This window comes from Aquarana catesbeiana, linkage group LG03 (assembly GCF_042186555.1).
Source record: "Aquarana catesbeiana isolate 2022-GZ linkage group LG03, ASM4218655v1, whole genome shotgun sequence".
NCBI classification, from domain to species: domain Eukaryota; kingdom Metazoa; phylum Chordata; class Amphibia; order Anura; family Ranidae; genus Aquarana; species Aquarana catesbeiana.
Window position 1 is genome coordinate 539526149 of NC_133326.1, and position 25113 is coordinate 539551261.

Sequence of the window (25113 nt, forward strand, 5' to 3'; positions counted from 1 at the left end):
CTGCCCTCCGACAGGGACAAATGACCCATGTGCCCTGTTTGGCTCACGTCCTTAACTTGGTGGTGCAGCGGTTCTTGGGCAGGTACCCGGGCTTACAGGATGTCCTGAGGCAGGCCAGGAAAGTCTGTGTGCATTTCCGCCGGTCATATAATGCCAGTGCTCGGCTGACGGACCTCCAAAAGGAGTTTAACCTGCCCAAGAACCGCCTAATCTGTGACATGCCCACCAGGTGGAACTCAACGTTGGCCATGCTGCAGCGGCTGCACACGCAGCAGAGGGCCATAAATGAGTACCTGTGCGACTATGGCACCAGGACAGGGTCAGGGGAGCTTGGTTTTTTTTCCCCACGCCAGTGGGCCATGATCAGGGATGCATGCACTGTCCTGTCACCATTCGAGGAGGCCACGAGGATGGTGAGCAGTGACAGTGCATGCATCAGTGACACTGTCCCCCTTGTCCACCTGTTGGAGCACACGCTGCATGGAATAATGGACAGGGCACTTGAGGCAGAACAGAGGCAGGAAGAGGAGGACTTCCTTAGCTCTCAAGGCCCCCTTTATCCAGACAGTGTTCCTGCGTGCCCGCCGATCACACAGGAAGAGGACGAGGAGGAAGAGGAGGAGGAGGAAGATTGTGTCAGTATGGAGGTGGAGCCTGGCACTCAGCATCAGCAGCAGTCTTTAAGGGATCAGTCCCAAGAAACACATGGACTTGTACGTGGCTGGGAGGAGGTGGCTGCGGACCATGTCGTTCTTAGTGACCCAGAGGACTCCGGACCGAATGCCTCAGCAAACCTACGCTGCATGGCCTCCCTGATCCTGCAAAGCCTGCGTAAGGATCCTCGTATTCGTGGTATCAAGGAGAAGGACCAATACTGGCTGGCAACCCTCCTTGATCCACGTTACAAGGGTAAGGTTGCGGACCTTATCTTGCCATCGCAGAGGGAGCAGAGGATGAAACATCTTCGGGAGGCCTTGCAGAAAGGTCTGTGCAACGCGTTCCCAGAGACTGGGAGGTTACAAACTCCTGTTTCTGGACAACGTGTTGCTGAGGCTTCGGTCAGTCAAAGAAGGAGCGGTGGAGAAGGTGGCCGTCTGACCGATGCGTTCAGACAATTTTTTGGTCCGCAGCCCCAAGGTATGATCGGTTCCAGCAACCATCGCCAGCGTCTGTTTTACATGGTGCAGGAATACCTAGGGGCAAGATCAGACTTGGACACCTTTCCCACCGAAAATCCTCTGGGTTACTGGGTCTTGAGGATGGATCACTGGCCAGAGCTTGCACAGTATGCAATTGAGCTACTGGCCTGTCCTGCATCCAGCGTTCTTTCGGAACGCACATTCAGTGCTGCTGGAGGCGTGGTAACCGATCAAAGGGTGCGTCTGTCCACCGACTCGGTCGATCGGCTGACCTTCATAAAAATGAATGAGTCTTGGATCACCACCAGCTACCAAGCACCTGATGCTGATGTAACCGAATAATTTTTTTTGAAATCTCAGATCCCTTCAAAGACTGCCTATGCTGATGCTGAGTGACTATCCCTGAGTAATTATCCTCTTCCTCCTCAATCATCACGCTGATAGCTTGTAAGAACATTTTTGGTTCTGGGCGCCACCACCAGTGCCTAAGGCACAATTTTTCAGCCCCTGTTTAACAGGGGCGTGTAATTACAATTTTTGATGTAATACTTTGCAGCAGGGCTCGTTCCTGCATTCCAACTAGAGTGTCTGTGAGGGGTTGCAGTGTTGTGGCACCAGCACCAGTGCCTAAGGCCTAATTTTTCAGCTCCTGTTCAACAGGGGCATGTAATTACAATTCTTGATCTAATATTTCACAGCAGGGCCCTGTGAGGGCTTACAGTGTTGTGGCCACAGCAACACCTAAGGCCCAAATTTCTGCTGAGTATATAGGGCAGGACCCTACTTTCAAACATCTAACTTACAAACGACTCCTACTTGCAAACGGAAGGAGACAACAGGAAGTGAGATGAAATCTACCCCTAGGAAGGGAAATTCTCTCCTGTAAGAGTTAATATGGGAAAACAAGTTCTCCTTTCCACTGATGCTTTCCAATCCTTGTTCCACAAAAAAACCCAAATTTTCAAAAAACATTTTTCATTGGGACAAAAAAGTGAGGTGAAATCTTCTGAAGAGGAGGAAAGACAGCAAAACAAATGTCACAGGGGTGATAACCCTTCCCTATGTTTTCCAAAAAGCGTAGAAAAGATTTTTTGGCTGGAGCTAAACACGTTAAAAATGTTCAAAATTACAAACAGATTCTACTTAACAACAAACCTACAGTCCCTGTCTTGTTTGCACCGCCTGTATACTGCTGTTCAGAGTATATAGGGCCTGGTGGCCCCACACCTTTCCTTATTTTAATTTGGGTGCGGGGTTCCCCTTAATATCCATACAAGACCCAAAGGGACTGGTAATGGACTGGGGGGTACCCATGCCGTTTGTCTCACTGATTTTCATCCATATTGCCATGACCCGACATGACATTAAACCCGCAAGCAGTTTTAAATGAGATTTTTTCCTTTAAAAATGACATTTGGTGCAGGGACTGTTCTAAACATGGGAAACACGCGCCACTTTACAGGCATACTATAGACACCCCCCAGGTACGATATTTAAAGGAATATTTCACTTTTTTTTTTTTACTTTAAGCATCATTAAAATCACTGCTCCCGAAAAAACGGCCGTTTTTAAAAGTTTTTTTTGCATTGATACATGTCCCCTGGGGTAGGACCCGGGTCCCCAAACCCTTTTTAGGACAATACCATGCAAATTAGCCTTTAAAATGAGCACTTTTGATTTCGAACGTTCGAGTCCCATAGACGTCAATGGGGTTCTAACGTTCGTGCGAACTTTCGGTCCGTTCGCGGGTTCTGGTGCGAACCGAACCGGGGGGTGTTCGGCTCATCCCTATTTGTGACCAATAGCGCTGGATAGACGGGCAAGACCATATGAGATGGTAAAAAGTGCTAGGGGTGCCACCGCAGCGGGGACAGGCTTAGTCAGTGTCCGGCTTATACTTAAGGATTCGTGCAGGGATAAGGTATGACCTATGGAGGATGTAGAGGTGGGTGAGGCGGTCTGACAGTTTAGGAGATACTTTTGTGCAGGTCGCCAGTATTTCCCCCCATTGTTCATCGTCTATTTCGCCAGTGTCATTTTCCCATTTAGCTTTTAGATGTTGTGTATGAGTGGTGGCAGAGGGTGAGAGGAGATGATTGTAGAGATTAGAGATCAACTTTTTAGGGTCGTCGCCTAAGGCCATGTCTGCGAAGATTACTACTTCTGGGCTGGGGATGGAGTCATTAAACTGAGACTGGAGAGCGTGGCGGACTTGGAGGTAAAGGAAAAACATATGGTTAGGAAGAGCAAAGTCCTCCTTCAGGGTCTGGAATGTTTTAACTGCACCTCCAGAAATAATCTGGGAGAGGTAAATGACTTTATAAATTATCCATAGTTTATAGTCTGGAATAGTCAATAGTTCAGGGAGCTGAGGGTTATCCCAAAGTGGTGTGTGGGCGTGTATGGGGGGAGCCCCAATAGTGGTGAATGCACGCTGTCAAATTCTGCTGTGGTGTTTTAACATGTGACACCCACCCCCGGAGCGGGGCACACCCCTGTGTTTGCAGAAAAGTATCTGAAATGGGTGAGCCACCACATCTGACGCAGATGTGCATACCAATGCGGAGTAACAAAGTTTATCGTGCCTATTAAAATAATAAAAATGGGACAGCTGGGAAGCCATGTAGTAAAATGTGAGGTCGGGAGTGGCCGTTCCCCCCAGGTGAGTGGGACACTTCAATGTTTGCCATGATAATTTATGTCGAGAGGAGCCCCATATAAAGGTATTAAGTATGGATTCCAGGGATCTAAATACGTGGGTCGGGATGTATAGTGGAGCATGCCAGAATAGGTATAATAATTTAGGAAGGAGGATCATCTTCACCAAATTAATACGACCCATTACTCGGATGGGAAGCCTAGACCATATTTGTGTTTTGCTTTTAAGAAGAGCGTACATTGGTTCGATGTTGAGGCGTGTATAGTCCGCTAGGGAGCGTGAGCATTGTATGCCTAGGTATTTAATCTGGTTGGTCCTTACCAGCGGAAGAGCCTCTTGGGCGTTTGTTGGAACGGAAACATCTATGGGGAGTATTTGGGATTTGGACCAATTTATCTGCAGCCCCGAGAAGGTCCCGAACTGTTGAATAAGGTGTAGTGCTGCTGCTAGAGAGGGACCTGCGTCTGTTAGATAGAGACGCATGTCGTCTGCATATAGACTGATTACCTCCGTCAGCTGCCCCATACGGAGACCCCTGATATCAGGGTGCGTCCTGATGGCGATGGCTAATGGCTCAACAGCCAGCGCATACAGCAGAGGAGATATGGGGCAGCCCTGACGTGTTCCTCTAGACAGTGGAAATGGGGTGGACGTTTTACCGTTAACTTGGATCCGGGCAGTGGGGGCCTGGTAGAGGAGCTGGAGCCATCTGATGAATCTGGGCCCAAAGCCAAATCTGTGGAGACACTCCCACAAATAGCCCCACTCCACAAAGTCAAATGCCTTAGCGGCGTCCAGGCTAACCACCACCCTGGAGCCAATGTCATCGTGTGTAGCTTGAAGGTTTGTAAATAGTCTTCTCAGGTTGAATGCTGTGTTCTTATTGGGCATAAAGCCTGTTTGGTCGGCATGAATGAGGCTAAGTATGACTTTATTGAGTCTCAGGGCAAGGATTTTGGCAAGGATTTTTACATCTAGCTGGAGGAGAGATATCGGGCGGTAAGATTCGGGGTGGAGAGGATCTTTACCCAGTTTTGGGATAAGAACGATCAAGGCCTCAATCATAGTGCGCGAGAGTGTACCTGATTCATAAATATGTGAATATAGAGATTCTAGTCTGGGTATGAGGAATTCTTGAAACTGAGAATAAAATTCCAACGGAAGACCATCAGAACCTGGGGCCTTTGACGCCGGTAAGCTCGCTATTGCCTCCTTGATGCACTCCTCAGTAATGGGTGCCTCAAGAAGCTCCACCTGGGAGGTCGTGAGGGAGGGGAAGTCAATGTTTTGCAGTAGAAGGTGTAACTCACCTGGGGGGCGATCAGCTCTAGAGGTGTACAGGTCAGCATAAAACCTTTTGAATTCATGAGCAACTTGGTCAGAGTCTGTGAGTACGGCTCCATCTTGTGAATGAAGCCGAACCACAACTGGGGGAGTGTGATCTAGATGAGCCATGTAGGCGAGAAGTCTCCCTGCCCGCTCTCCATGTTCGAATACCCTTTGTTTGCTAAAAAAAGATACCCTTTTTTGCTTTCTCATAGTGTAGATGGTCTGTGAGTCTGGACTGCAAGTGAAGTTGAGCTGAATTCAAAGGTGTGGGGTCCGCAAGGAAAACCCGCTCGAGGGGGCTTAGGTGTTCCTCAGCCTGTTGAAGGACAATTTTAGAGGAGGCCTTATGTCTATTAATGTGTGCGGAGAGGGTCAAGCGGGCATGAGACTTGAACGCCTCCCACACCGCCCCGGTCGAGGCCGAACCCTGATTTGACTGGAAATAATGAGACCACTCACGCTGTATGAACTCAGTATCCGTGAGGACAGTGAACAAGAATGGGTTCAGTCTCCACTGTCGAGACGGCGGGGCGGAAGGCAATGGCAGAGTGATCCAGTAAGGTGAATGGTCCGAAAGGACCCTCACACTGAAACCTACTGCGAGGAGCTCTGGGATCAAGGTAGGAGTGAGCATAATCATGTCTATGCGGGACATTGCAGATAGCGAGGGTGTGAAGCAGGAATATGCAGATGTAGTGGGGTGTTTAAGTCGCCAAGTGTCAGTCAAGGCAAATTCTGAGAGGAATCTGCCAAACCTAGTCAGGGCTGGTCTGTTCGGTAGCGTATTGGATGAGTGAAGCCTGTCCAGGAGGGGGTCAATCACCATATTGAAGTCACCCAACCATATAGCCGGAACTGTTGGATGCTCAGACATGAAGGCCAATCCTTCTTTGAGGGTAGCAAACTGGAATGGCGGGGGTATATAGAAGGCCAGCAAGAGAATCTCGAGCCCCCCCACCATGGCATGTAAGAAGAGGAACCTTCCCTGCTGGTCCGACCTTAAACTATGAAGCTGGAATTGGACCGTTTTGGCGATAAGAATAGCTATACCTCTTGAATTGTTGGTGAATGGGGCCTGATATGTCCAGCCCACCCAAGGTTTTTTAAGCGCCAACTGCATTTGCCCCGTTACATGAGTCTCCACAAGCACAGAATGTCTGCACGCATGCGCTTGAGGTGGGACAACGCAGCCAGGTGCTTGGACCTATCCCGCAATCCCCTCACGTTCCACGTAACAATTTTTAGGGAGGCCATCTCAGTGTTAAGAGTAAGTGTATACTCAATCGGACCAGCATGAAAGGACCCACAATCACAGACATCACATAGCAGACCAATACAAACAATGATGTAAATTGAGGCACAGAGCCCACTTCATATATCATGTTGGAGCCCTGTAGACAGGCCGATCGAGGCCGCAGAATGACCACAGCCAGCCTGCAGGAAGCCATGCAGATAAACACCCTGAACAGTCCAGACAATATCGAGCAGTGTATAAGCTGTATTACATGACACGTTAAACAATGCATAAATGAGCAGAGAAAAATAAAAAAATAAACGAACAAAACAGTTAAAACCAAAACTTTGCCAGCTCTGAACCAGCGCGGCAAGACAAACTTGTGGCAACCCTCCACGGCCGTGGGGGCTGCTGCTGGCCAGGGAAACATTGCTTTTTGCAGCTGTGAGGGGGGACTCAATCTGCTCAATGAGGGAGAGATAGTGCAGCAGGGTAAAGGAGGAAGAGGATCGGGTGTCCCCCCAGGTGCCGCTGAGGACGAACAAAAGTTAACAGAAGAGCACAGCGGTGTAAACAGTTAGGCATCCGGGCGTGCGGAGGGGGTGTGAAAAACTATCTGAGCCCGGCTGGATAGGTGTCTCATCTGTGGGGCCAAATAGCTTTGCAGAGCAGCCAAGATGGCGTTACAAGGGTAGCGTATTAGACGAAGGAAGAGAGGCAGGCAATATACAGGGACATCCGTTAGGGTGGCGTAAGCCAGGGTATGAGAAGGGGGAAAAACGTGGGTAGCATAACTCACTGTTCATGAGGTGTGCATCCTCAGTATGGGGTTGAAGGTCCCGTCTGAGTACAGGTCGACAAAGCAGGAGTACGTGGCGCAGTTGACGATGGCGCTGGGCCAGCCGCAGCCTGGTTTTCCAGCCATGGAATGACCGCCGAAGGATCCTCAAAGAAGTGAGCCTTGCCATCACGGATCACTTGGAGTCACGCTGGAAACAGCATAGCATAGGTTAGGTGGTGATTGCGCAGTTGCCACTTGGCCTCTGAGAATTGCGCCCTCTTCTTCTGAACCTCTGCAGAGAAGTCAGGGAATACTGCGATGTGAGCTTCTCCGAATGGTATGTTTCCTTTTTCACGGGTGAGGCGTAAGATAGTGTCTCTGTCCCGGTAGTTCAGTAGCTTTGCAATGAAGGTTCGTGGAGGAGCTCCGGGGGGCGGGAGCCACGCTGCCAGCCGGTGCGCGCGCTCCACCACAAATGTGGAGGAGAAGGCCTCCCTACCGAAATTGGTGATTAGGAGGTTCTCTAGGGATGTGGGGGGATCCGAGCCCTCTGACCTCTCCGGAAGCCCCACAAATCGGAGGTTGCAGCGGCGTAGTCTGTTTTCCATATCGACCTGTTTACTTAGGACAGTGTTGAGCTGATATTGAAGCCTCTCCGTGGTGACCTGTAGTGGCAGTATTTCGTCTTCCACCTGCCCAATCCTACGTTCTGCTTCGGATACCCTCTCTCTCAGCTTATGAATGTCCTGGCGGATTAGGGAAATATCAACTTTGACTTCCTCAATCTTAGATGTGAGGGTCGTTTGGCAGAGGGAAACTGCGTCGAGGATTCGGGCTGTGTCTCCAGACTGCGGAGTCTCTTCCCCTGCGGCTGAGGTGGCGCCATCTTCGCTCGCTGGGTCCCGCTCCTCGTGGCGGTACTTATCCAGTTTTCCAAGCATCCCTGTGGCTCGCTTAGGTGGCGACATGGTCCCGGGAGTAGTCACAGGTAGCCAGAGCAGGTTGTACCAGTTTTAGGGGTGATTTGGCCCCAAAGGATAAAGTTAGAGGATAAGTTTAGCCGGAGCTCTCACACCATGCTCCTTACTCCATGCAGCTTCAGGCCACCCCCCGAGATACTGCTGTTTTGCTGCACCATTCTCTTCTGGCAAGCAGGGGGAGAGCTAAAGCCAAGCAATCCTATAAAGTTCTATGCAGAGCACTGAGCATGCTGGGAATTGTAGTTTGATACGGCAGCCATATAATGGTTACACTAGATTGGAGAGATTGTTTTTTATTAAACTGCCCAGAAAAGTTCTTCCTTTAAGCACCAACGGAGTTTGAGGGAGAGCACCTCTGTATATTTGCCTGCCAGTTGGAGACCATACCAGGGGAGATCTGAACCTAAGACTGGGAATTAGGACAACCAGAGGCAGTGCAGCACCTCCCACATAGGAGCACCTGCACTGCTGCAGCAAAGATACGGGGGTGTCCAGTCTCCCTCTGCTTCCTACCGCTGATCACCGGAGGCTTTTAGAGGAGGGACCGAGGGGGCCCCCCTTCTACACTGAGAGGTCACTGCAGCATCCAGGGGACTGGTAAAAGGGCTATTTGCCCATTGCTGATACTGCTAGCAGGGACTGTGCTACTGTGAGCAGGATACCAAGTATACCCAATCCATACTGCACTTTGTACTGCACTTATTTCAAATCTAGCCTTCAGCTATACCAATCCTATACCACATCATACCCAACCTTTACTGCATCTGAACTACATCTAAACTACATCTACCTTACACCTGTGCTGAGACAGTACCATACTTATAATGCATGCAGGTTAACTGGGACTGTAGTTAAGTGCAAAGACGCTCTTTAAGGACCTCAACAATAGCCGGCAGAAGAACATTTCAAAAGACTGCCCCTCCAGACATAATAATTCTGCAAGCCCCCTTTATTCCCCTGCCCCCTCTGCTACCATTCTCTCTCTTTTTTTTTTTGAACAGTGCATACCAGTCTGTTTAGGACTAGCATTGCTGCCATAAATGTGCTCTGGCAGTATAGTTCCAGCATTCAGTAGATTAAACTTTACTACTGTTCACTGTTGCACTTGAGCTGGCCGTTTATACTACTGTTTATGCTGATCTGGATGCAAATTTGTCATCTTATGCCTAGTCCCTAACTTTGTATGTTAAATTGTGTTATTACCATTGTTAATCCATTTTATGCTTGCCTAGTTACCAACCATATTGAGTGACAATATATTAAGTTTGCCTTTACTACCTGGTTTGGTGCCCATTTTTCTTGATGTAGCACTAGTATTGTATCTCACTAGAGGGAAATTACTTTTGGTGATTTCCTGTGATATTGTATGTTTGTACACTCAACTTGGTAAACCAGAGGGGCTGAGGATCTGGAAAAGGTTGAAGCAAAGAACAGAGGACCCATCCTACCCAGCGCCTTCTACGGGGGTAGAGCTACATAGGCAACACAGAGTTCAGAGGTCAGTAGCAAATAACACAGAATACAGGGGGTCAATTGTATGTAACGTAGAGTGCAGAGGTCAGGAGTAGGAGTGTGTCTATGGGAATGTTTGACCATCCTTCCCGAAGCGCTTTTGTGAGGTCAGGCACTAATTTTGGAGAAAAGGCCTGGCTCGCAGTCTCTGCTCTACTTCATCCCAAAGGTGTTCTATCGGGTTGAAGTCAGGACTCTGTGCAGGCCAGTCAAGTTCCTCCCCCCCCAAACTCACTCATCCATGTCTTTATGAACCTTGCTTTGTGCACTGGTGCGCAGTCATGTTGGACTAGTAAGGGCCAACCCCAAATTGTTCCCACAAAGTTGGGATCATGAAATTGTCCACAATGTCTTGTATGCTGATGGCTTAAGAGTTCCCTTCACTGGAACTAAGGGGCCAAGCCCAACCCCTGGAAAACAACCACCCACCATAATCCCCCCTCCACAAAATGATTTGGACCAGTGCACACCCATTTAAAGCAGTTGTAAACCGCTGGTGGTTAAATAAAAAAATCCTGCAAGACAATGTCATAATGTGCTAGTATACATTGCATGCTAGCACATTATGAGAGACTTACCTTAGAATGAAGCATTCCAGTGCCGCGATGCCAGCGCTGAGACGGCTGACAACTTCATCCAGTTGTCCTTCCGGGTTCACGGCCTCTGGCTACATGAGTGGCCGGGGGTGTGATGATGTCACTCCCGCACATGCTCGTGGGAGCAGCCGTTTCCAGCACGGGCTCTGAAGGTCTAGCACTGTAAGCCTGACCTTCAAAACGCATGCGCCGATGATGTCATCAGTTGCAAGCACTCTGAATATCTCCTGTCTGTGCAAGTTTAGGAGATATTCACAGTACCTACAGGTAAGCCTTAGTATAGGCTTCTTGTAGATACAAGTGGTGTAATAGAGTTTACAACCACTTTAAGTGAATGAGACAACGTTGCAATCATTTCACAACCTCATGCAAAGCATGTAGTTGCAGCGCAGTGGTGTGGGCTTTTATGGGTTAAAGCAGGCTGTGAGGAGGGAGGCAAAATAACTCCTCCTGTCAAGCACCCTCCCAAAACTGCAGATCACTCTTCAGGGGGCTACCAGATATGTAAATGAACCCTGAAGGTGTTGAGGGCAGAGGATAAGAATGACAGACAGGCAACGTGTACTTTCAAAAGCTTAGCTACAGTATGTATTTGTCTCACTGGAAGTTTCTGTTAGAAATCAGAGAGGCTTCCATCTGCCTTCAGAGTCGTAGAAATTAATCTTTGCCACAGATCAGCCTCACTGTGTAATTTTTAGATGTTTCTGTCGGTTTGTTGTGACATGTTGATAAAGAAGATGTCATCCTTATCCGCACATCATGATGGGCTCCATAGTGCTTGCCTGTCTCCTCTGTAATATAAATAGAGGTGAAGTGTTCTAGATACAGCGCTGATCTGGAATAGATACTCATTGCTTATATTAAGGCCTCGGTGGAGGGAAATGATCTACAAATTCAGAGGGGACAAATGTTCAGTTATTCATCCGCAGGGACCTGAAGGATTGTGTACTCTGTGTTGTGACCCGACTGTTGTACATCATCTGAGTGAGAAAGTCGTGTCGCAGTGCACTGTGTTTACAGAAATAGGTCCACACATTCCAACTGTCCTGCATTTACTGGGACAGTTGTGCATCTTGGTCCTCTGTCTTGCCAATGCTGCTCCTGGGCCATGTCCCAAGATCACAACAACCTTATTTGAGTTACTGCACATGTGGGGATCAGGCCTTTAAGTGGACTGTCCCACAACTGTAAAATCTGAGCATTAGCATTATTAGCTAGCTTCCTATATTTCTGGAGCAATCAAGACTGTTCCCTTGCACCTTGGAATCTCCTAGGATTACTCATGTTACAACAAGAGTGTTCCCTGTGGTTTACTGCAGTTTCAAACCTAAAAACTGAATTAAAACCCAATCAGGGATACTGGACCATCCTCATAATTTCCTTGAACAGGTGAAGGTGGACTAACCCTGTAAAGCTTCACTTTAATAAAACAAAAAAAAATCTTGCAAACATGGCAACAGCATTCATTGTATAGAACGTATTTCATGGTCCCAAATGATATAAAACAGAAGCAGGCAGACTTCTGGGAAAATTGGTGAGCCAATCACACAAGCAGGAAATTTATGTTTCTGCGGAGTGGTCAGTACAGACTCTGTGTACAGAAAACTCCAGGCAGCCATATTGGAAAATTACAGTGGCTGCATATTGAAAAGGAAAGACTGCTGACTGAGAGACATTCGGGAGAGACCAGAGAAGGAGGAAAGTTGTTATGTAACCGGTTCACTGAGAGACTGGCTGGGGTATAAGCCTAAAAGTGGAATTGATCTCCTTAAAAAAGAGATCTGGGCAGCTGGTAAGAGGCAGTGATTTTCCAGGTGGAAGGACTTTCCTATCTTACATCACTTTTTCCTATGGTGTTTTTCAGTTTGAAGTCACTATCTTATATGAAGGAAAGACTTTTCTATAATGTGACCATAGAGTGATCAACAATAATACCAGCTCAGACATCTTTGGAGAACAACAACCTCTTTATATATTCTCATATGGTTTTATGATGTGATCATTTGCACAACTTTTCTTAGATGAATACTGCAAAGCAAATTGTTTTTTTTTTAGACATTTGAATCCTTTCATTTAGGACATCGCAGTACCTGTAGTGAATTAATACCTTGTATTTGGTCTCATATAGCGCAGTTTCTTCTTTCTGACATTTTACTTATTGTGTGTATCTCACATTCTAAGGCCTCATGCACACGAGATGCTGTTAAACTCGCGTTTAGAGGCAGTTGGACACTTTATTCAACTGCCCCTGAACCCATTCAATGTTATCCTATGTGTCCATGTACACAGTCTTGTTTTTTGGCATTTTTAGGCAGTTGCGTTTAACCTCGGTTTTCCAGAATAAAAAAAAATGGGTTCAGACGCAAAAGTTTTCCATGTTTCAGACGCCAAACGCCGCTAAACGCCGGTACCGCGTTTAGCCGCGTTTGCGTTTATAAGTGTTTTTTACAACCCGACTTTGGTCACAAAATGTAATTCTCTGCTGCAGAAAAGTGCTTGACATTTTGTGACCTGAATTTGGGGCCCCATATCTCAGGGCCACGTAGAGCTAGGAACCCCAAATTTGGTGTGCTAACACAGTTGGACTAACACTATAACATATCCAAAAGACATTCTCTGCTGCAGAAGTGCTTGACATTTTGCGACCCTACTTTGGAGCCCCATATCTTGGGGCCACTTGGTGCTAGGAACCCCAAATTTGGATATGTTGTAGTGCTAGATACGAGATATGGGGCCCCAAAGTTGGGTCACAAAATGTCATTCTCTGCTCTGCAGACGCTTCTAGACGTAAACGCGGCTAAACACGGCATGCAAACGCGGCAAAATGGCCGTTTCTAAACGCTGGTTTCAGCTATTAAAAACATGTTCAGCAGAGTTTGCACAGGCGTCTCGTGTGCATGAGGCCTAAACTGCAGCAAGACCACATTTGTTGTATCTTCTAGAACAGACAGGGATTGCAATCTTGTCTCTTCTGGAAGTATCATTTAGACAGCGCTGTATTTTTTGTTTTGATATATGCACAGCCATTAATGTCTAAACCACTGGCAACAAAAGTGAGTATACCCCTAAGTGAAAATGTCCAAATTGGGCTCAATTAGCCATTTTCCCTCCCCGGTGTCATGTGACTCGTTAGTGTTACAAGGGCTCAGGTGTGAATGGGGAGCAAGTGTGTTAAATTTGGTGTTTTCGCTCTCACTCTCTCATACTGGTCACTGGAAGCTTAACATGGCACCTCATGGCAAAGAACACTCTGAGGATCTGAAAAAAGAATTGTTGCTCTACATAAAGATGGCCTAGGCTATAAGAAGATTGCCAAGACCCTGAAACTAAGCTGCAGCACGATGGCCAAGACCATACAGCGGTTTAACAGGACAGGTTCCACTCAATACAGGCTTCGCTATGGTCGACCAAAGCAGTTGAGCGCACATGCTCAGCGTCATATCCAGAGCTTGTCTTTGGGAAATAGATGTATGAGTGCTGCCAGCATTGCTGCAGAGGTTGAAGGGGTGGGGAGTCAGCTTGTCAGTGCTCAAACCATACGCCGCACACTGCATCAAATTGGTCTGTGAGGCTGTCGTCCCAGAAGGAAGCCTCTTCTAAAGATGATGCACAAGAAAGACAAGCAGACTAAGGACATGGATTACTGGAACCATGTCCAGTGGTCTGATGAGACCAAGATAAACGTATTCAGTTCAGATGGCGTCAAGCATGTGTGGCGGTAACCAGGTGAGGAGTACAAAGACAAGTGTGTCTTGCCTACAGTCAAGCATGGTGGTGGGAGTGTCATGGTCTGGGACTGCATGAGTGCTGCTGGCACTGGGGAGCTACAGTTCATTGAGGGAACCATGAATGCCAACATGTACTGTGACATACTAAAGCAGAGCATGATCCCTTCCCTTCGGAGACTGGGCTGCAGGGCAGCATTCCAACATGATAACGACCCCAAACACACCTCCAAGACTACCACTGCCTTGCTAAAAAATCTGAGGGTAAAAGTGATGGACTGGCCAAGCACGTATCTATTAGGGATGAGCTTTATGTTCGGGTCGAACATGAGTTCGACTCGAACATCGTCGAAAAACTAACATTATGGGGCGTTTGAGGCAAATTTGAGCGCCACGTAATGCCCCATAATGCAGTGCAAGATCGCAGTGCATTGCTGTATGATGACTGGCCAAAGCATGCAGGTCATCCCAGCGCCCTCAGCTAAGAGAGCCATAATTGACCAAAGGCAGGGTGCCTTTGGCCAATTATGGCTCAGGGGGACTAAGTCCACGCTCCACACTATATAAGGGTGCCTGCACGTCGGCCCTGTGTAGTGTGTTGTTGGCGTGGACGGAGAGAGAGTGTGAGCAGGCAGGCAGACAGGTTATTCAGTTAGCTGAAGTATATTTAATATATATATCTCTATATATATCGCTCTTTCTCTCTCTCTCTCTCTCTCTCTCTCTCTCTATAGAGTCTCGTCAGTCTCGTATATATAAATATAAATATATATATATATATATATATATATATACATACACTGCATCCAGTGTAGCCAAGCCTATATCTGACTGCAGGCCATTCCTGGTGTACTTTTTCTAATATACTTTTAATATACTTTTCAGGCGGGCAGGTTATTCACTTAGCTGCAGTGTATTGAATATATATATATATATATATATATATATATATATATATATATAATATATATACAGTCATTCTCATATATATATATATATATATATATATATATATATATATATGTATATATATATATATATATACACTGCATCCAGTTTAGCCAAGCCTATATATGACTGCAGGCCATTCCTGGTGTACTTTTTATCATATACTTCAGGCGGTGTACACAGTACCATGCACCCATAGCGCAGTTGCTACTACTTTTCTGGTGGTGTACACAGTACACAATACAGTGCACCCATAGTTGCTATTAGACTTCTGGTGGTGTACACAGTACCGTGCACCCATAATGCAGTTGCTTCTACTTTTCTGGTGGTGTACACAGTACACAATACAGTGCACCCATAGTTGTTATTACACTTCTGTTGGTGTACACAGTACCATGCACCCATAGTGCAGTTGCTACTACTTTTTCTGGCGGTGTACTCACTACACAATACAGTGCACCCATAGTTGTTATTACACTTCTGGTGGTGTACACAGTACCGTGCACCCATAGTGCAGTTGCTACTACTTTTCTGGTGGTGTACACAGTACACAATACTGTGCACCCATAGTTGTTATTACACTTTTGTTGGTGTACACAGTACCATGTACCCATAGTGCAGTTGCTACTACTTTTCTGGCGGTGTACACAGTACACACTACAGTGCACCCATAGTTGTTATTACACTTCTGGTGGTGTACACAGTACCGTGCATCCATAGTGCATTTGCTACTACTTTTATGGTGATGTACACAATACAGTGCACCCATGGTTGTTATTACACTTCTGTTGGTGTACACAGTACTGTGCACCCATAGTGTAGTTTCTACTACTTTTCTGGCGGTGTACACAGTACACAATACAGTGCACCCATAGTTGCTTTTTTAGACTTCTGGTGGTGTACACAGTACCGTGCACCCATAGTGCAGTTGCTACTACTTTTCTGGTGGTGTACACACTACACAATACTGTGTAGTGTGGTTTTGCTAAACAAAATTTACAGCATGTCCGGAAGGCCACCAAGGAGAGGCAGACGCTCACAGGCCACTAAAAGAGGGCAAGCAGGCTCTGTGTCAGTCAACAGTGCTGGTCATGCACACGGTGTATCCTCAGCACCTGGCCACGGGGCACGCTTGTCCTTTTTTTCTGCAGCTGGCTGTGTTATTGAGCCACAACATCCAAAAGAGTTGGTGGAATGGATAACAAAGCTGTCCTCATCCTCTGTCACCCAGGTTCAGAGTATTTTTCCTGCCAATGCAGCTGCCAAAGCAGCCTATTCCATCGGCTCCATGTCAACAGTCACTCCTTCCCTAGCCCCACCATCATGCACGGAGGAGTCCCCCGAACTATTCGACCACAGTGTCGGGTACATGCTGCAGGAGGATGCGCAGTGATTTGAAGGCTCCGATGATGGTACCCAGGTTGAGGAAGGGAGTAACGTGAGCCTAGAGAGAGGGGATGCCCAAGAAGGACAAGAAACTGGCAGTCAAGTTCCCCCAGCTGCAGCATACTGCCAAGTTTGCTCCAGTGACGAGGAGGGAGTGTATGATGAGGTCACTGACTCTACTTGGGTGCCTGATAGAAGAGAGGAGGAGGAGGCACATCTCCAATGAGGCAGGATGCCCTCCAGGGGGCAGCTTAACGGCAGCCACCCTATTGCATCACACCGCAGAGCACTCAGGTGCAGGGCGCTGCTGACTCCCCACATATTTTGAAAAGTTCTTTGGTGTGGGCCTTTTTTGACACATGTGCAGCAGATCGCACCATTGCTGTTTGCAACATATGTCTGAAGCGTATCAAGCGTGGCCAAAACAGCAGCCGCTTGGGCACCACATGCTTGACCAGACATATGACGACCTCCCATGCAGTCCATTGGCAACAGCACTTAAAAGACCCACTTCAAAGAACAAGGCGGACCTCTCCTTGCTGCTCATTAGCTGGGATCTCCAATTCCACTATACCTCCATTCTTCTCAGAAACCTGCACTGAGAGAAATGAAGGTATAGAAATAGGTGTCCCAAGTACTTGCGGGCCAATCTGCTAGCGGTACACCAACATCCAATTGTAGCAGGCAAATTTCCCTACACCAGTTGTTAAACCGTCAAAAGAAATTCGGTCCCAGCCATCCACATGCTCAGCGTCTGAATGCTAGCTTGGCCAAATTGCTAGCACTGCAACTGCTGCCTTTTCAGCTGGTAGACTCTGCCCCCTTTTGTGAATTTGTGGAATGTGCGGTACCTCAGTGGCAGGTTCCCAAACGCCATTTCTTTTCACGGAAGGCCATTCTGGCTCTCTACCAGCATGTGGAAGGCAGTGTCTTGCCTCGTTGGACCTTTCTTTCACGGCACGCTGGGTAACTCTGCTGGCAGCTGGGAAGTATGCAGGACAGGGTTCAGTATTGTTGGAGCTTGTTTCACCACCACGCCTCCAAAACGCTAGTGGTGATTCTGCCACAGCTCTCTCCTCCACCCCCTCCTCTTCTTCATCTATGGCCTCTTCCTCTGCAGATTTGTCCTCTGAACCAGCAGTGCTCTGTAGGCGTTCAAGGGGCTACGCAAGCACTCAGGCAAAAAGATGCCATGCGGTGCTTGAATTGGTCTGCTTAGGGGACAGGAGCCACACCGGGGCAGAGATTCTGTCAGCTCTGCAGGGGCAGGCTCAGAGGTTATTGACGCCACACCAACCTCCTCTCTGCCCTCCGACAGGGACACTTGACCCATGTTCCCTGTTTGTCTCACGTCCTGAATTTGGTGGTGCAGCGGTTCTTGAGCAGGTACCCGGGCTTACAGGATCTCCTGAGGTAGGCCAGGAAAGTCTGTGGTCATTTCCGCAGGTCATATAATGCCAGTGCTCGGCTGGCTGACCTTCAAAGGGAATGCAACCTGCCCAAAAACCTGTCTCATTTGTGACATGCCCACCAGGTGGAACGCAACGTTGGCTATGCTGCAGCGGCTGCACACGCAGCAGAGGGCCATCAATGAGTACCTGTGTGAGTATGGCACCAGGACAGGGTCAGGGGAGCTTGGCTTTTTTTTGCCACGCCAGTGGCTACTGATCAAGGATGCATGCACTGTCCTGTCACCATTTGAGGTGGCCACAAGGATGGTAAGCAGTTACAGTGCATGCATCAGTGATACTGTCCCTCTTGTCTTCCTGTTGGAGCACACACTTCGTGGAATAATGGACAGGGCACTTGAGGCAGAACAGCGGGAGAAAGAGGAGGACTCCCTTACCTCTCAAGGCCCCTTTTATCCAGATAGTATTCCTGCGGGCCCGCCGATCACACAGGAAGAAGAGGAGGAGGAGGATTGTGTCAGCATGGAGGTGGAGGATAACACTCAGCAGCAGTCTTCAAGGGATCGTTTTCAGTCCCCAGAAACCCATGGAGTTGTACGTGGCTGGGAGGAGGCGTTGCGGATCATGTGATCCTTAGTGACCCAGAGGATCGAATGCCTCTGCAAACTTACACTGCATGGCCTCCCTGATCCTGCAAAGCCTGCAAAAGGACCCTAGGATTCGTGGTATCAAGGAGAGGGATCATTACTGGCTGGCAACCCTTCTTGATCCACGCTACAAGGGTAAGGTTGCAGAGCTTATCCAGCCTTCGCAGAGGGAGCAGAGGATGAAACATCTTCAGGAAGCCTTGCAGAAAGTTTTGTGCAATGCGTTTCCAGAGCCTGGGAAGTTACAATTTCCTGATGCTGGACAACGTGTTGCTGAGGCTTCGTTCAGCTACAGAAAGAGCGGTGGAGAAGGTGGCCGGCTGACCAATGCCTTCAGACAATTCTTCAGTCCTCAGCGCCAAGGTCTGATCGGTTCCAGCAACCATCGACAGCATCTGAATTACATGGTGCAGAAATATCTAGGGGCAAGATCAGACTTGTAGACCTTTCCAACAGAACATCCACTGGGTTACTGGGTCTTGAGGACGGACCACTGGCCAGAGCTTGCTCAATATGCAATTGAGCTACTGGCCTGTCCTGCATCCAGCGTTCTTTCTGAACGCACATTCAGTGCTGCTGGAGGCTTTGTAACTGACCACAGAGTGCTCCTGTCCACAGACTCTGTTGATCGGCTTACATTCATAAAAATTAATCAGTCTTGGATCACCAGCTACCAAGCACCTGATGCTGTTGTAACCGATTGATTTTTCTATGGATGTGGGATCCCTTGAAGACTGCCTATGAGTGACTATCCTATTATGCTGAGTGACTATCCTATTCCTCCTCAATCTTCACGATGATAGCTTCTAAGAATATTTTTGTTTCAGGGCACCACCACCACTGCCTAAGGCCCAATTTTTTTGCCCCTGTTTAACAGGGGCACCTAATTACAATTTTTGATCTAATATTTCACAGCAGGGCTCGTTCCTGCGCTCAGAAAGAGAATCTGTGAAGGGTTACAGTGTTGTGGCACCACCATCACTGCCTAAGGCCCAAATTTTCTGCCCCTGTTAAACAGGGGCGTGTAATTACAATTTTTGATCTAATATTTCACAGCAGGGCTGTTCCTGCGCCCACCAAGAGTAACCGTGAGGGCTTACAGTGTTTTGGCACCACCACCACCACCAAAGGCCCAATTTTTCTGCCCCTGTTTAACAGGGGCATTTAATTACAATTCTTGATATAATATTTCACAACAGGGCCCGTTCCAGCGCCCACCAAGAGTAATGCCCCGTACACACGGTCGGACTTTGTTCGTACATTCCGACAACAAAATCCTAGGATTTTTTCCGACGGATGTTGGCTCAAACTTGTTTTGCCTACACACGGTCGCACAAAGTTGTCGGAATTTCCGATCGCCAACAACGCGGTGACGTACACCACGTACGACGAGACTAGAAAAGGCCGGTTGCTAATCTCGTGTTAGTAAAAGTTTGGTGAGAGACGATTCGCGCTTTTTCAGACTCGTGGCTTTCAGATCGTTTTCTGCCGTTCAGTTTGTGCTTGTGGGTTTGTATCTGCTCTTCAGTGCGTGCAGTCAGTTCGTATCGGAGTTTTCTGTGCAATCTTGCTCGCTCGTTGCTGTTTTTCAGGTCGCTCTTCACAGGCCTTGCTGTTCTTCAGTGCGTTCTGTTACTTCGTTCTGAGCAGCTGACCGTTTTCTAGCCATGTTTCGTATGCGTACTCCTCGTAGAGTTCGTGCTGTGCGGGGGCTTGGTGTTGGGGTCCTGATCTTGACACAAGTCCAGTCCATGAACAGGGTGGGGAGGAGTTCATGGACCAAGAATTGGTTGCTTCAGCGTGACCAGTTCTCTCATATGCCTTTGCTCCGTGAGATCCGTGAGAATAATCCTGATGATTTCAGGAACTTTCTCAGGATGACGGACCCCGTGTTTCACCGTTTGTTGGCTTCGCTGACCCCTTATATTAGCAGGCAGGATACCTGCATGAGGCAAGCAATCACTCCGGAGCAGAGGTTGGTCGCTACCCTGTGGTATTTGGCCACAGGGAGAAGCCTGCAGGACCTCAAGTTCTCGACAGGCATCTCCCCCCCAGCCTCTTCTTTGTGGACATTTACTGCTTGTGTTTGTTTGAGCTGACCCTGACAGAAATGTGTGGAGTCCAGAAAATGTCGTGATTGTGTAACCTTATACAAAGCACTGTTGGCTGTTATTTACTAAATGCAAAGACACTTTTCACTACAAGTGCACTTGCAACTGCACTGAAACTGCACTTGTAGTGCAAAGAGGATTTGCCCTTAGGAAATAACCCCCATTTTCTCATAAAACAACAATTACATCACCCCAAAAGTGTTGTAGCGTTGAGACAATAATCCACACATTCTTGATGAGCAATCTTTTTAATACCTGCACAATCACATGTGCATTTACCAAAGGTTTTTCTGACAAACCAACATGTTTGTTGTATAATAATTTTTGTGGTGGCATTATCCAAAATCAAAATGTGCATTTTATAGAAAACAGGCCTGTGTAAAACCCACAAGAAAGACACAAATCTTGATCTTACAAAGTTCACATTTGGTAGAACTTGAAGGCAATATCAGACATGAGTATTTAGGAACTGTGTTTGATATTGCGTTCAGATGGGGGGAAATCACCCCTGGAAAAGCCAAATTTGGAAGATGCACACAAATTTCACAATGTCAACATGTGTGACCTGCCATCACGGGGGATCAAGGGACGTGTTTTGGGGGAGAAAGCCCTTCCTCACCGCTACTTTATTATTGAGGAAGGGGTTGCACCCCCAAAACGCGTCCATTGATCTCACGTGATGGCAGATAGCACATGTTGACACACTGTGTGCATCCTCCAAATTTGGCTTTGGGGAAAAAATCACAAAAACATTTCGCACATTGTAGCAGACAAAAGAAGAAAGTGATTTGGAGGGGCTTTAAACTCGCCCCAAAACATCAATGATGTTTTTATATTTTGGAATAACATCATTGATGTTTTGCTTGATGATTTCCAATTGTAAATTACACCCCATGATCTCCCCGATCACGATCTGGGCACTTTCTGATGTGAAAGGATCTTCATCCACAACCTCACGATCACCTAAAAAGAGAGGATAAATAAATTAGGTCTAAAAAATATGCCGCCATCCATCTCTTATCTGAGCCTGTGGTTGCAGACACTCACCTGTTGTGGTGACTAGTTCCACCACGTCTTCTTCCTCCTGCTCATCTTGTGTTGGGTGGATTTCCCCTTCTTCCAGAGGGGGGGGGTCTCTGGTCTCCTCGGATGAGGGGTGTCCTCCGAGTCTTTTCTCCCTTATGTAAAACAAAAATGGTATAATTAGCACACAGATATTTGATGGCAGAACTATAAAGATGAAACATTGCTTGGAAGTGGGGTACAATGATCTATTTTGGCAGAGTTCCAAGATGTAGCATTTTTAGTGTCCTTTGTCAATCTGCGATACTTTACCTGTTTAGTACAAGCTTCACAGATGTATCCCCCCCTATAGTATACACTGGAGCACCTGTGTGGCCCTCCTAATAAAAATGGTGTTCTGGGGTCCCACACTAGTGCTCCAGTGTCCAGATGTGAAAACAGCTGCTCAGTGTCCTCTCCTTACACAGAATCTAGTTTGCATTTCATTCTAGTAACAAAGCCATCTACACAACCCAATTCTTTGAAGACAAGTATAGGGCCTCAAAATGGTGGCCAAATGCATATGGCCTAAACAATGGTATTTTATAGTCCGAAATAAAAATGTGTGATCCGAACGAATAATGTGCCCATGAACATGAAAGTTGCCATTTTAAACTGTACAACAGTTCCTAAAAGCACATGGAGCAGCACGAACGTAATAAACACAAGAACAATAGGAACACAGCACAACTACTTACTTTTTTGCAGCACTCTCCGGATCTTTCTGTACTGCTCATGTTCTCGTAATTTCAGGTCCGACCACCGCTTCCTGAGCTGATCTTTCGATCGTCGTACCCTGAATTTCCGGTGCAGACTCCTGACCACTTTCGCCATGATCTTGGCCTTTCGGACATTGGGGTTGGGGTAAGGCCCATACTTTCCATCATAGTCGGCCTTCTTCAGGATGTCCACCATCTCCAACATCTCCCCAAAGGACATATTTGAGTCCTTTAATCTCCTTCTGGATTGGGACGTTTCAGGCTCCGGCCTTTCCTCCTCCTCCTCCTCGTTGCTGTACTTAGCACGATCCTGCTGTCTATCCGCCATGTGCTCTTCCTCCACTGCGCCGAACGAAAAGGGGCGGGGAATAGAATAGAAAGAACGTCAGGGGCGGGCGGAGTTATACGCATGCGCAGTGTGTATAAATCGTAACGCGCGCGTCTTACGTACGATCTGTGAGCGGAGGAATGAGCATCGGAGACGCCGATCGTGCTAACGAAGGTAGGATCTAAACTTGGGCCTATACTGCTTCGAAATTGAAGCCTATATTGTAACAAGATTAGGAGAGTTTGGCCTGACATTAGGGTTTGTCTTGTGTTGTGTCTTGCAGAGAAAATGGATGGGTTCAACGACCACAATTTCCTGCCCCTGTTCATAGACAAGTACCGGGAGCTGCCCTGTCTGTGGCAGGTGAGACACCCCCACTATAATCACAAACAAAAGAGTCAGGCAGTGCTGGAGAAACTGCTGGAGTTGGTGACGCCGGTGGTCCCCACAGCAACCATCCCTTATTTAAAAGCTAAAATTGGTGGCCTGAGGAGCACATATCTTAGGGAGCGCAAGAAGGTCACAGATTCCCAGAGGTCCGGAGCTGCAGCAGATGACGTTTATGTCCCCAGGCTGTGGTACTACGAGAGACTGCGATTTCTGTCAGACCACACTGAAGTCAGGGAATCCCTCTCTACTCTTCCTTCCACTCTTCCTTCCATCCCAGCTGAGGCTTCTGATGTCCAACCTGGGCCTTCCAGCCAGGAAGAAGTGGAGGAGCCCAGCTGGAGTCAGGTATAGCATTCTTCTACAGATTTCTGGGCAATAAAGAAATGATGTTTACTATAGATGTTATTATTGATCATTAATTGCTGATTAAAAAAAGTGTTTTACATATCAATAGACAGTAGTGGGCACCCAAAATTGGGACAAGAATGAAAAATGCTGGGCTCAGAAGGATAGTCTGTTATATTTGTTAACATTCAATTTGCAGCAGTCAGGAGGTGAAAATTGTGTGTGATTGATGTAAAAAAAAACTAAAACTATGTCCCTTTTTCATACACAGGAAGACCTCAGCCAGGAGGAGGCTGTGGAATGTGGCAGTCAGGAGGAGGCGGGGATTAGTGTCAGCCAGGAGGAGGCGGGGATTAGTGGCAGCCAGGAGGAGGCGGGGCTAAGTGTCAGCCAAGAGAAGCCTGGGACAAGTCGCAGCCTGACTGAGTCTCAGGTTCCTCCCCTCCACCTGCCATACAAAAGGGCCAGGAAGGCCACTCCCAGTCCTGTGCAGGATTCAGCATACAGGCTGATCCAGGAGGCTTCTGCGTCCCTCAGAGCCTTCCCCAGTCCTGAAGAGGCCTTTGCCTGCATGGCTGCCACCAAATTGCAGGGCATGCAGGAGGGCCAACGCAAGATCTCTGAGGACCTGATTTATAAAGTCCTACGTAAGGGGGAGAGTGGGGAACTGACACACAAGACGGATGTCATTGAGATCGACGATGCTCCTCCTCCTCCTGCTGCCACAACTCCACCACCACAGCCAAAGGCTGGAAGGAAGCGTGGAAGGAAGACCAAAGAGTGATGACCCTGGGTTCAGTCTGGTCTGACAAAAGCTGCAGTCTCTCGTATGACCACAGCCTGGGGACACAGATGTCATCTGCTGCTTTCCGGATCTCTGGGACTTCTGGACCAGACTGCCCTCCCTTAGATATGGACTCCTCAGGCCACCAATTTTGCTTTTAAATAATTGATGTCTGCCCTGGGGGTCCAAGGCTTCGCCCACTTCTGCAGTTTCTCCAGCGTTGCCTCCCTCTTTGTTTATAGTTGTGACCCCTTAATAAAATATTTTTAGGTAAATTCTACTCTCCTGTGTGTGTTTTCATCCAAAAAGGACAGTTTGTTGGTGAGGATTCAGGTACATTTCTAACATAAAATGTGAAATTAACAAGAGACAACAACAACAAACAATCTCCTACAAATTAAATAGAACAACATATCAATGGTGTTGTGGGAACTTGTCCCAAAAAACACACAAACATTTTCGGGAGTACAAATCAAAATCACCAAAAAAAAAATTAAAAAAGAGAAACACAAAAAAAGATTCTACATTAAAGTCAAAAAAATAAAAAAAATATGTTGTCAGATGTGAGAAATCAAAATATATTGAGGGAATCCTGATAAATAGCAACGAAAGAAGTTTGTGAGAAGTGTGTGTGAATATGAGCAGCAAAACTACTTAATTCTTGTCACATTATAAAGAAGAAGAGAGTGCGCTGTATTAAACCATTTTGAACATTGCAGCGTGACGAAAGTGCTGTATCCATTACGAACGCTAAGTTTACCAGAACGAGCTGTCCCGTGTCGGAATTTCTTCTGAGCATGCGTGGCACTTTGTGCGTCGGAACAGGCCACACACGGTCGGAATTGACGCAATCGGATTTTGTTGTCGGAAAATTTTATCTCCTGCTGTCCAACTTTGTATGTCGGAAAATCCGATGGAAAATGTCCGATGGAGCCCACACACGGTCGGAATTTCCGACAACACGCTCCGATCGGACAATGTTCATCGGAAAATCCGACCGTGTGTACGGGGCATTACTGTGAGGGCTTA